Source organism: Corythoichthys intestinalis, chromosome 1 (genome assembly GCF_030265065.1).
Source record: "Corythoichthys intestinalis isolate RoL2023-P3 chromosome 1, ASM3026506v1, whole genome shotgun sequence".
Lineage (NCBI taxonomy): Eukaryota > Metazoa > Chordata > Actinopteri > Syngnathiformes > Syngnathidae > Corythoichthys > Corythoichthys intestinalis.
In genome coordinates, this window is record NC_080395.1 from 43,455,186 (window position 1) to 43,467,737 (window position 12,552).

General features: G+C 38.5%; 1 protein-coding gene across 2 annotated transcripts in view; it reads left to right on the plus strand.

The window, feature by feature from the left end:
* The first annotated feature begins 11,134 nt into the window (after positions 1–11,134).
* The window catches only part of cgnl1 (cingulin-like 1), a 72,132-nt gene continuing 70,714 nt past the window's right edge, over positions 11,135–12,552 (plus strand). The window contains exons 1-2 of one of the 2 annotated variants that reach the window (XM_057833148.1): positions 11,135–11,321; positions 11,384–11,444. The gene's annotated coding sequence lies outside the window, so the exon portion shown is untranslated. Of the gene's footprint in view, positions 11,445–12,552 lie in introns of both variants that reach the window. The other variant, XM_057833143.1, reaches the window with a different exon arrangement.

Below are 12,552 nucleotides of genomic sequence, written 5' to 3' on the forward strand. Positions count from 1 at the left end.
GGTTTATTGCTTTCTTGCCAGTTCAATATGGCCGCACGACGTCTCGGGCTGACGCCTACATTGTAATGTGCTTCTATGATCCTTGGACAAGATTTGTCCGTAAGTATGGTTGTTGTAAAGAATGTACATATTATGTTAGTAAGCGAAATGTCATATTTTTTGTATGAGACGCTTTTTGTTTATGTTTAGTGAACCTGTATAGCGTGCTAAGCTAACGTTGTTGCTAATGCAATGCTTGTGTACTTTTTTTTGTAGTTTCACTACGGTCTAAAGAGGACAGTGGTTTGAGGCCATTTTATTAATAAATCAGATGAAAAAGGAAGAAGTCTGATTACTAAGGCGTCGTTCACTAGCTGTCTAGCTTTGGAAAAAGTAGACGCTTCGGAGTGAGGACAGCATAGACAGATTTAAATGACAGTAGAGTGAAATGCCCACTACAGTCCTTATGTACCGTATGTCGAATGTATATATCCATCTTGTGTCTTATCTTTCCATTCCAACAAATTATTTTACAGAATATATATATAATTTACAGAAAAATATGGCATATTTTATAGATGGTTTGAATTGCAATTAATTGCGATTAATTACGATTAATTAATTTTTAAGCTGTAATTAACTCGATTAAAAATTTTAATCGTTTGACAGCCTTAATATATTTATACAGTGGGGAGAACAAGTATTTGATACACTGCCAATGGGTTTTCCCATTGGCAGTGTATCAAATATATATATATATATTTGATGCACTATATATTTGATATTATATATATATATATATATATATATATATATATATATATATATATATTGGGATTCTCTGATAATTGCTTCATGTTGCAGGTATTTGAGGGCTAAGCAACATTACTCCGTGTGACCCTCTACTTCCAATTCTCTAAAATGGTGACAATCAACAAAAAAAAGTTGACTGTGACAGCCGATGCTTCAAGGATAGATGGAAATTGGACTATTTATTCACTAAAATACGCAACAACTGTGTCTTGCCTCATTTGCAAAGAGACAGTCGCTGTTTTTAAAGATTTCAATGAGGCGATATTACCAAACATGTCACATGTATGACAAGATTACAGGGAAGATACACAGCGAGAAATTGAAGCAACTTGAAGCTAGTTTAATTTTACAGCAGTAGTATTTCGCAAGAGCCCGAGAGTCAAAAGAGAACACCGCAAAGGCTAGTTGCGAGATTGTTGAAATTATTCATAAAAAAAATATTAAAGCAAATGTGACACACTGAATGGCTTGCTAATTTTTGTTTAAATATATTGTTCTACGTAAAGGACGTCAGCCAAGGTCTGCCCCCCACATTTTTACCACGCCAAATCTGGCCCCCTTTGCAAAAAGTTTGGACACCCTGCGTTACGATGTTGGTTGACTGACGCGAGAAAAGTCTGAAAAAGACGGACTTACGAAGACGAAAGACCAGAGCAGGAGTGGGGAGGAGGCATGGGAGTGTGACACCGTTGCAAACGCGATGCTACTATGCTAGGTGACTCCAATAATACCTGACTGTAGCCGATAGCCTACAAACTACGCCCACATGATGCTTCGGTAGATATCACATATATACAGAACTAAATGCAAATGACAGACATGGCGGCATTAGCAACATGTATAATAAAGAACTAGATGCGTTAGTAAACAGCCGATATCTTAAAGCGGTAGACTTCTCAGGAAGGCTCTGTTGTAGAGAACCTTCCTAGCGAACCTAAGTAACTTTTTATCTAAAATGCTCCTAAATCGCCAAAACTTAACTTAAATCTATCTTTAAATGATGAAACAGTTTTAAAACTTACACATGTCGATAACAGACGGAAGGGAACTAATGCAATAATGGGAGCAATTTTAACAACTTTAACGGTTGATTCACAACATTAATTGACTTCCACGCATAACAAAGGTTACTTACTGTGTCTAGTTAAGTTTAGGGTAAAGAATAGGGCTAGGGCCAATTTTCCCCAAAACCCTTTAAACTTCACATGTGACCTGTTTTTTGAGAAAAAAAAAAGAAAATTATCACCAGTTACTTTGCCAAGTAACTAATTACTGTTACATTCCGGTAACTGAGTTACTAACGCAATTACTTTTTGGAAGAAGTAACTTGTAACTGTAATTTATTACTTTTTTTAAAAGTAAGAGTAACAACATGCATTTAGCAAATTATGTCACTGACTCCATTCATGTCCAGCTCGGATCATTTACATCCATTCAAAAGTGAGATAATTTGCCGGATAACACAAAATGACATTTGTCATTAGCATTCATTAATGCTCATGACAGTGTCATGTCATAATTTTGATGGTCTTATGACAATCTTATGGTGCCAGTGTCAAATAAAGTGTTACCAAATACCATTGCTAGCAATTATTGAAACAACTAGAACAGAAACTGAAAAAAAAATTAGCGTGGAACATAAGTTTTGATTGTTATTTACATCTGTAGCGCTGCAATGCATGCTAGGAGGCATGTTGGACAACAACAGTGTTGACAGCAGGTGGCAGCAGAGGTTGACTGTTTCCTCCAAGGGAGCAGTGATGGCCAAATGAAGCTTCTTGAAGCACTGAAGCTTTGTACCCAATTAGTTGAAAGCTTCATTTGGTCTTATGGCAGTCATATCATGCTGCTGTCAAATAAAGTGCTACCAGTTAATATATTTTGGTGTAAATATTGCATAATACAGTGAGGACAGCTGTGGTTTATAATCCAGTGTGGGTTATCTATGAACAAATCCCGTTTTCATGTCAAATTTGGTGGGTGGCGGCTTACAGTCAGGTGCGCCTTATAGACCAAGAATTACGGAAGGTCTGGGATTTCTAATTTATTTATCTATTTTTACTTTTGATCTTGAAGTTGTCTTATTTAAATATGAAGAAAAAAAATCTTGCTCTTAGGGGTCATCCATTGCTTTCAATAGCACTGAAACATGAGCATTGTCAGCCCTCCCAGTTCAAATGAAGTGGACAAAAAATGTACTGTTGTTGAGGGACCACACACAGTGTGCATTTCTGTTTTATTCATTTTAAATGCATTTTTAAACATTTAAATTGTATTCATTGATAAATGTATTCATTACAATAAAACATAAAATAATGATTAATAATACCGTGATTTTCGGACTATAATGCGCTACTTTTTCCCTCCGCTATGTACCCAGCTTATACTGCTTATAGTCAATTCGTCTTGTATGTGTATTTTTCTGGCCGATAAGGTCTATGTCTTTAGTAGGGTTAGTAAAAGTATTGAATTGTACTGATACTGAAATGTTGTATCAGAATATATTTTATTACTCAGTTATCTAGTAGTTTTTGGGCTACCACAGGTTAAAAGAATTTTGTTGTCATGGGGTAAATTTGATTCTGCGCGACTCTTGCGAGTAATGGATGATATTTTTCCATTTTCCTTGTTCACTCATTGGCTGCCGTTGACTGCGCTTGACGTCCAATCCATTTGAAGTGGGAGGGTATGAACATGAACATTCATTCGCTGCCACCCTCCCACTTCAAATTAATTGGACGTCTACTGGTCATAAACTCTTTCAAAGAGTTTTAATTTTTCATGAGCCTCAAGACTAGACGTCTATTATCGTCCAACGGCACTGAAAGAGTTCCCCCCAAACTTTTTTTTTTTAAATTAATGTAGTCTCGAAAATGGTATTGAGTATTTTTTTGAGTATCGATATCAAGTTGGAAATATTATAGTATCGCAACAACGGCACCATAATTTTCTGACGATAAGGTGCACCAGACAATAAGCCGCCACCCACTAAATTTGACACAAAAACAACATTTGTTCATAGATAAGCCGCACCGGACTATAAGCCGCAGCTGTCCTCATTGTATTATTGTATTATGGGATATTCACACCAAAAGATATTAACCGGTAACACTTTATTTGACAGCGGCATCATAGGACTGTCATAAGACCAACTGAACCACCATGAAGCTTTGAACCAAATGGCTGCCGAGCTTCATTGCTTCAAGAAGCGTCATTTGGCCATCACTGCTTCCTTGGGGGATACAGCCAACCTCTGCTGCCACCTGTTGTCAACACTGTTGTCGTCCAACATGCCTCCTAGCATGCATTGCAGCTCTACAGATGTAAATAACAATCAAAATTCATGGTCTGTGCTAATTATTTCTTCAATTACTCATCCTGTTGTGTCACAAATCGCTAGCCCTGGTATTCTGTAACACTTTTTTGACAGTGGCCCCATAAAACTGTCATAAGACCATCATAATTATGTCATGACACTGCTATGAACATTAATGAATAAATGGAGTTAGTTACATAATTTGCCAGATGATACTTAATGACTTCTGTCATAAGCATAAGCGGATTTTAAGGGGGGGCCAGGGGACCAGGCCACCCCGGTGCCCAAAAACTGTCATTGCATATATATACATATATATACATATATATATATATATACAGTGCCTTGCAAAAGTATTCGGCCCCCTTGAATCTTGCAACCTTTCGCCACATTTCAGGCTTCAAACATAAAGATATGAAATTTAATTTTTTTGTCAAGAATTAACAACAAGTGGGACACAGTCGTGAAGTGGAACAACATTTATTGGATAATTTAAACTTTTTTAACAAATAAAAAACTGAAAAGTAGGGCGTGCAATATTATTCGGCCCCTTTACTTTCAGTGCAGCAAACTCACTCCAGAAGTTCAGTGAGGATCTCTGAATGATCCAATTTTGTCCTAAATGCCCGATGATGATAAATAGAATCCACCTGTGTGTAATCAAGTCTCTGTATAAATGCACCTGCTCTGTGATAGTCTCAGGGTTCTGTTTAAAGTGCAGAGAGCATTATGAAAACCAAGGAACACACCAGGCAGGTCCGAGATACTGTTGTGGAGAAGTTTAAAGCCGGATTTGGATACAAAAAGATTTCCCAATCTTTAAACATCTCAAGGAGCACTGTGCAAGCCATCATATTGAAATGGAAGGAGCATCAGACCACTGCAAATCTACCAAGACCCGGCCGTTCTTCCAAACTTTATTCTCAAACAAGGAGAAAACTGATCAGAGATGCAGCCAAGAGGCCCATGATCACTCTGGATGAACTGCAGAGATCTACAGCTGAGGTGGGAGAGTCTGTCCATAGGACAACAATCAGTCGTGCACTGCACAAATCTGGCTTTTATGGAAGAGTGGCAAGAAGAAAGCCATTTCTCAAAGAGATCCATAAAAAGTCTCGTTTAAAGTTTGCCACAAGCCACCTGGGAGACACACCAAACATGTGGAAGAAGGTGCTCTGGCCAGATGAAACCAAAATTGAACTTTTTGGCCACAATGCAAAACGATATGTTTGGCGTAAAAGCAACACAGCTCATCACCCTGAACACACCATCCCCACTGTCAAACATGGTGGTGGCAGCATCATGGTTTGGGCCTGCTTTTCTTCAGCAGGGACAGGGAAGATGGTTAAAATTGACGGGAAGATGGATGCAGCCAAATACAGGAACATTCTGGAAGAAAACCTGTTGGTATCTGCACAAGACCTGAGACTGGGATGGAGATTTATCTTCCAACAGGACAATGATCCAAAACAAAGCCAAATCTACAATGGAATGGTTAAAAAATAAACGTATCCAGGTGTTAGAATGGCCAAGTCAAAGTCCAGACCTGAATCCAATCGAGAATCTGTGGAAAGAGCTGAAGACTGCTGTTCACAAACACTCTCCATCCAACCTCACTGAACTCGAGCTGTTTTGCAAGGAAGAATGGGCAAGAATGTCAGTCTCTCAATGTGCAAAACTGATAGAAACATACCCCAAGCGACTTGCAGCTGTAATTGGAGCAAAAGGTGGCGCTACAAAGTATTAACGCAAGGGGGCCGAATAATATTGCACGCCCCACTTTTCAGTTTTTTATTTGTTAAAAAAGTTTAAATTATCCAATAAATTTTGTTCCACTTCACGATTGTGTCCCACTTGTTGTTGATTCTTGACAAAAAATTAAAATTTTATATCTTTATGTTTGAAGCCTGAAATGTGGCGAAAGGTTGCAAGGTTCAAGGGGGCCGAATACTTTTGCAAGGCACTGTATATATATATATATATATATATATATATATATATATATATATATATATATATATTGTGGTGACCTTTTGTTTGTCATAATTCACCCACTGTACTTGTGTGTCTGTTTGGCCGAGCGCGTTACCGGCTGCGTCACAGTCACGTGACAGAGACACTATAAAGAGCCGCGCGCATTCCGGCTCATTAGAGAGTGCACGAGAGTTCTCAGAGAGTAGAGAGTTACAGCGCTGGACACAGCAATTGAGCAAACAAGACTCGTAACAATTGCATCCCGCTTCAATATATATATATATATTTATATATATGTATGTATACAATTGTGGTCAAAAGTTTACATACACTTATGAAGAACATAATGTCATGACTCTCTTGAGTTTCCAGTTATTTCTACAACTCTGATTTTTCTCTGATAGAGTGATTGGAACAGATACTTCTTTGTCACAAAAAACATTCATGAAGTTCGGTTCTTTTATGACTTTATTACGGGTGAACAGAAAAAAGTGATCAAATCTGCTGGGTCAAAAATATACATACAGCAGCGCTAATATTTGGTAACATGTCCCTTGGCCATTTTCACTTCAATTAGGCGCTTTTGGTAGCCATCCACAAGCTTCTGGCAAGCTTCTGGTTGAATCTTTGACCACTCCTCTTGACAGAATTGGTGCAGTTCAGTTAAATTTTATGGCTTTCTGACATGGACTTGTTTCTTCAGCATTGTCCACGAGTTCTCAATGGGGTTTAAATCAAGACTTTGGGAAGGCCATTCAAAAACCTTAATTCTAGCCTGATTTAGCCATTCCATTACCACTTTTGATGTGTGTTTGGGGTCATTGTCCTGTTGGAACACCCAACTGCGCCCAAGACCCAATCTTCGGGCTGATGACGTTAGGTTATCTTGAAGAATTTGAAGGTAATCCTCCTTCTTCATTAACCCATTTACTCTCTGTAAAGCACCAGTTCCATTGGCAGCAAAACAGCCCCATAGCATAATACTACCACCACCGTCCTTGACGGTAGGCATGGTGTACTTGGGGTTAAAGGCCTCACCTTTTCTCCTCCAAACATATTGCTGGGCATTGTGGCCAAACAGCTCGATTTTTGTTTCGTCTGACCACAGAACTTTCCTCCAGAAGGTCTTATCTTTGTCCATGTGATCAGCAGCAAACTTCAGTCGAGCCTTAAGGTGCCGCTTTTGGAGCAAGGGCTTTCTTCTTGCACGGCAGCCTCTCAGTCCATGGAGATGCAAAACACGCTTGACTGTGGACACTGACACCTGTGTTCCAGCAGCTTCTAATTCTTGGCAGATCTGCTTTTTGGTGATTCTCGGTTGAATCTTCACCCTCCTGACCAATTTTCTCTCAGCAGGAGGTGATAACTTGCGTTTTCTTCCTGATCTTGGCAGTGACAAAACAGTGCCATGCACTTTATACTTACAAACAATTGTTTGCACTGTTGCTCTTGGGACCTGCAGCTGCTTTGAAATGGCTCCAAGTGACTTTCCTGACTTGTTCAAGTCAATGATTCGCTTTTTCAGATCCATTTACGTATATTTTTGACCCAGCAGATTTGATCACTTTTTCTGTTAACCCATAATAAATTCATAAAAGAACCAAACTTCATGAATGTTTTTTGTGACAAAGAAGTATCTGTTCCAATCACTCTATCGGAGAAAAATCAGAGTTGTAGAAATAACTGGAAACTCCAGAGAGCCATGACACTATGTTCTTCACAAGTGTATGTAAACTTTTGACCACAACTGTATATATATATATAAATAGTCAAGCAATAAAACTGCAACAAAAATGAATGAAATGAACAAAAAAATATACTCTTATAATGGGTCAAAATTATTTTTCGAACAGATCATGTGACTAGCACCTTAGATGGTCATTTGCTGTGCATATAATTTTCATTAAAAAATATATTAGGGGAGGGCAATTTCATTTTTCAAATGATTATTTTCTTTGATTGAAAATATTCAAAATAATAAATATAACTTTTTGAAGGATTAAACGATTGAGACACAAATGTCCTACCCTTAATATGGCCCAAACACAAAAAGGATTGCTTCAATCAAAGAAAACATTTTCAATGAAAAATTAAGTGTTCAAATGCAAATTTTTAAATTTCAAATATTTTTTTCACATTCAAAAACTTTTTTTATTATTGAAATTTTTCCTTTTTTGATTGAAATGATTTTTCTTTTTAAACATATGTTTTTTTTAAGCAACTTATTTTTTTTTTGATTGAATAATAAAGACAAAAATGCCCTAGCCAAAATGTGGCCCAAACACAAACGACAAAAAAAAAAAAAAAAAAAAAAAAAAAAAAAAATAGCTTTCACATGCTTTTTTGGGGAGTTTTTTGAGTTTCAAATTTATTTTTACATTCAAACACTTTTTATTTTATTTTATTGAAACAAATTTTTTTGTGGGGTTGACAATATATATTTTGATTGAAGCAACTTTTTTTGATTGAATAATAAAGACACAAATCTGCTTCCATATGGCTCTGCTCAGGGGATACAATTTTTGACGGTGGTAACTACATTGGCACGACACCGGCAGGCGTTCTGTATTCAATGGATGACGATCTTGGCGAAAAGTATATCTGTCCTAAGCAGCCTGATTTTAGAATTCCCCTCCAGAAAGATGGGAAACAAAAAAACGCTCATTTTCAACTTATAAATATTCTTGTAAGTTAATTTTATTGCTGACACTGCGTTTCGGGCTCATCAACATGTTAGGCCCCCCCTCGCCCCAAAAGTCAAACTCCGCCTATGGTCATAAGCATTCATTAATGCCCATGATAGTGTCGTGTCACAATTATGACACGTCGGCGTATTTACCAGGATTTTCAACATCTCCCTGTCACAAGCCTGCATTCCACCCTGCTTAAAGACAGCCACCATCATTCCTGTGCCGAAACAGTCAGCCTCCACAGACCATAACAACTTCAGGCCAGTTGCACTCACCCCTGCTGTGATGAAATGTTTTGAAAAGTTGGTCCTGCGTCACATCAGAGCCAGCCTTCCTCCCTCCTTTGATCCTTGTCAGTTTGCCTACAGAGCCAACCGGTCAACTGAAGATGCTATTGCCATAGCAACCCACACAGCACTGAGCCACTTGGAACAACAGCAGTGCTACATCAGGATGCTTTTCATTGACTTCAGGTCTGCATTCAATACCATCATCCCCAACATCCTGGTGACCAAACTGCTTAACTTAACTACCATCAAACTGAGCACTGGAGCCCCTCAAGGCTGCGTGCTGAGCCCGCTTCTCTATTCCTTGTATACTCGTGACTGCACACCTGTCCACTCATCAAACACCATCATAAAATTTGCTGACGACACAACTGTTGTTGGTCTCATCTCCGGAGGAGACGAATCCGCCTACAGAGATTAGGTACAGCGACTATCAGCATGGTGCTTGGAGAACAACTTGGTTCTGAATTCCACCAAGACCAAAGAATTAATAGTGGACTACAGGAGGGTGCCTGCCTCGGAACCGGCACCTCTCTGGGTAAACGGAGTATGCGTGAAGCGTGTAAAGACCTTCAAATTCCTCGGCGTACACCTATCTGATGACCTCTGTTGGTCAGCTAACTCCTCGGCCATGGTGAGGAAAGCTCGCCAGAGACTCCACTTTCTGAGGGGCCTCAGGAGGAACAACACGGGCAAGGAACTAATGATTGCCTTCTACCGAGCAGCTATTGAGTCCATCCTCACCTACTGCATCTCAACGTGGTATGGAATCTGCTCCGTAGCAGACAAAAAAATCACTGCAGAGGGTGGTGAAAGCGGCGGAGAAAATTATTGGCTCCTCTCTGCCACCTCTGGAGGACATTGCTGCTGCGCGACACCTTAAAAGAGCTAAGAACATTATTAAAGACTCTTCCCATCCTGGTCATCACCTGTTTGAACTGTTGCCCTCTGGTAGGAGATACAGGGCGATGAGATCACGTACAACTAGACTCAGAGATAGTTTTTTTCCCAGGGCCATCCGCGTTCTCAACACTGAACAGCACTAATTGTTCATGATGCTGCTATGTAGCGACTTTTGCACAATAATTTATTCTTTATTTAGTAGTATGTTTAAGTTGTGTGTTATTTTACTGTCTTGTGTTTTATGGTCCCATAGAGTAGCTTTCCAATTTCGTTGTTTGCTTGGCTTGCAATGACAATAAAGGAATTGAATTGAACGACGGTCTTATGGCAGTCTTATGACGCAACCGTCGAATAAAGTGGAACCTATTAAACCAAATAAATCAACAAATAAGACTCTCTGGACTTTAAGCCGCCGGTTTCAAAATGAGGGGGAAACGTAGCGGCTTATAGTCCGAAAATTACAGTAGTCTTAAAGTGTGACTATCCCTCTGGCTTATCGTCCAATGTGGCTTATACATGAACAAATGGGTTTTGTTGTCAAATATGGTAGGTGCGTCTTATAGTCCAAAAATTACGGTAATAGTAATAAAAAATACAGGCATGGTGATAATTATGTCCTGGCGTCCACATATGTGGACATTACATTTTCAGTGATGTAGGGCATACTTTTATACCAAATATTTAGTATTGTGGCCACCATGTTTCTTCAGAAAAATCAAAAATCAAAAGTAGTCACTTGTCCTTTAAAGGGCTAACAGCAAACAAAATAGTAATTGTCATTAATAGCTCTTCAGTATTAGAAAAATACACATACTCGGATGCATTACATATTTAAATATAATACATTTTAAAACAAAAAAGCCATAATATTTCCAATTTTCCAAGTGTATTATCTTTTTTTTCAGTTCTGAATGGCATTCCATTGTTCAGTTGACGTTTAACGCCACTAGATGGCAATGTCGAGTTTAAAGACATACAACTTCCATCCTAAACTTTGTGACGTCTCATAAAGAAGTTATGGAATCGGGATTTCAGCTAATTTCATTTCGGGGATAGTTGAGCAACTTTTAAAATATTGATTTGAAACGTGTTAGAGTAAATCTGTTGAAGTGAGGTGCCTCAAAAACAAAGGGAAAAGAACACAAAACAGGTGATTTCTAGTCTTCATTTGTGCCAGCTCTACGAGTACATGAAGTTGCGTTCAGGTCCAGTCGGGCCAGTTTGTGGTTGGTGACCACCCGCCTGCTTTAGCTCAAGGACCCCGGTGGGTGTGGGACTGTGGGTGGCTTGTTTCAGGAGGCGGGGCGGCCCGGAGTCAAGGCGGCGAACGTTCTCCTCCTCTTCAAACTCTCTCCCTTAGTAAGCAACACGGCGATAAACAAGTTAACCACTTTCCTCACTTCATTTATGTTTCCACAAAGATACTATTAAGGTTATTTAAAAGGCCGATTGAAGAAGGGGGCGGACGTACGACTGCTGGTGGTGAGTAGCTACCACTTTCTTGTGATATTCGTGTGTTTGTTGTGAGCCACTAACATTACAAGTGGCGACCAAATGCCATTTTAGTTCAGCCATTCGCCTCGGATGTGATTTGGAGTGTTAATGTTGTGTTTTTATGTAGCTAACTTATATTTACTGGAGTTCTTTGAAGCCACCTGTTGCGCCGAGTAGCGATGCGAATGTGCTCAAAGTGTTGAAAAAGCGAAGTGAGCTTAATTTATAAAAAAAGCTGATTTGGGAAGTAATTAGGTACAAGTACCTGGTTACTGCCTTTATGGGATAAGCGACTTTAAAGACCATATAGCACCATAAAGACCTGTTGTCCACATAAAAGAACATCACATTTTAGGTCATGGATGCAGGCCACATTTGGTATATATATGAGCCATAATGTGTCAACATAAGTAGACGTCAGATCTCAAATCTAAATATGTATTGGTTGAATATTGTTGTTGTTATTCACTATTATTGTGTGTGTGTTTTTTTAAAATATATATATGTATTTAGACTGTATATAATTATTTTTGACAAAATGATAAATTAGTAAACTGTTTATTAAAATAAAATAAATAAATTAATGAATAAAACATATATACAATCTAGCTATAGCACCCAATAATACTCTAAAGTTGATTAAAAATGAATAAATATATTAGAGGTGGGGAATCTTTAGGCGCCTAACGATTCGATTACAATTACAATTCAGAGGCCCCAATTCGATTATAAATTGATTATTGATACCTACCCCCGACCCCCGCTTTTAACTCATTCACTCCCAACCATTTTCACCAGAGCAAGGCCCTTCGCTTCCGGCCGTTTTTCTGGATTTTGACTGATTTTGCAAGGCCCACAGAAAATTCTGTTCTATTGCTACATAAACATGAAAGATTAGAAAGATTAGACTCTCTTCTTTCTGCAGAAAAAAAAGTAAGTTCATATCTTTTTCCATTCTTTAGAAATCAGCAATAGAAAATAGCTTAGTTTGAGCAATTTTCCAATTTCTGATGAAAAAACTGAGAAAATGAGCTTTTTGTAAACGCATACATTTCAAACATAACTTTGACTTTAACCAAGCTATTTTTTGCATTAG